We start from the raw sequence: 854 nt of genomic DNA on the forward strand, positions 1-854 counted from the left end.
TTTTTTTAATAAAGAACTGCTTTATTAGTAACAAAAACCCACAAAAGCCAAAAAATAAAGCCCCAAGAAGCTTTAAATATCAAAGTCACAGCAAACAAGTGGCAACTCCACATCCAGGGTAGAAAGAATGCTGGAAGGAGACTTCAACAGATTCAACTCCCATGACAGAGGCGGCATCTTTACAGGTGACTGGGTACCCAAGTCTAAGAGCTTTTCAAGTTCCCGCTCCTCCTTGAGAACCATGAGAGGCGCTCCTGTCAAGGGGAGGTGTGCAATCTGGTGCTCTTCAGGCAAATGAAAACTCTCAAAATCTAGAGGATTGAAGGGAAAGACTTTTTCTATTTCTGGATATGTGTCATCCAAGGTAGGAGCAGTGCTGTTTCCTTTACCAGACTTCTCAGTCATCTTCTTGGCAGGGAAGGCGGGTTGCTTTTGTTTGAAGGGTCCATTAGTCTTAACTGACTTTTCAGTAGCTCTGTTAACAGGTCCCAAAGCCTTTCTGGAAGTTTTAGGTAGGGCAGGTGGTGCATCAAATATTTTACCAGCATAAGGTGTTGAAAGCTGAGATTTCCCATCCAAGGTTTTGATGGAAGATCCAGATCCCAGCTTCAGCCCATCCTTCGCACTCATACGAGTGCCCACGTCTCCATTCTCCTTATCAACATATATCAGAGCAGCCATTCTTAATTACGCTCCACTGCCTCACGAGGTTGTCCAAAGTCAAACGCACTCAAGAGACTACTGACTATTTTTCTTAAGTCTAGATAAATTCCTGAAATGAGGTTGGTGAGGTCAAGATCATTCACACTCTCAAGTTTTCATGCCCAGGCTTTTAATATTGTAAAAGGAAAAAG

The 854-nt window shown here is 43.0% G+C and overlaps 1 pseudogene; it reads right to left on the reverse strand.

The window, feature by feature from the left end:
- Positions 1-72: 72 nt before the first annotated feature.
- LOC102862689 lies at positions 73-681 on the reverse strand (annotated as a pseudogene).
- Positions 682-854: the final 173 nt, after the last annotated feature.

This window comes from Elephantulus edwardii, unplaced genomic scaffold (assembly GCF_000299155.1).
Source record: "Elephantulus edwardii isolate Elephantulus edwardi_28Jun2011 unplaced genomic scaffold, EleEdw1.0 scaffold00757, whole genome shotgun sequence".
Classification (NCBI taxonomy): Eukaryota; Metazoa; Chordata; class Mammalia; order Macroscelidea; family Macroscelididae; genus Elephantulus; species Elephantulus edwardii.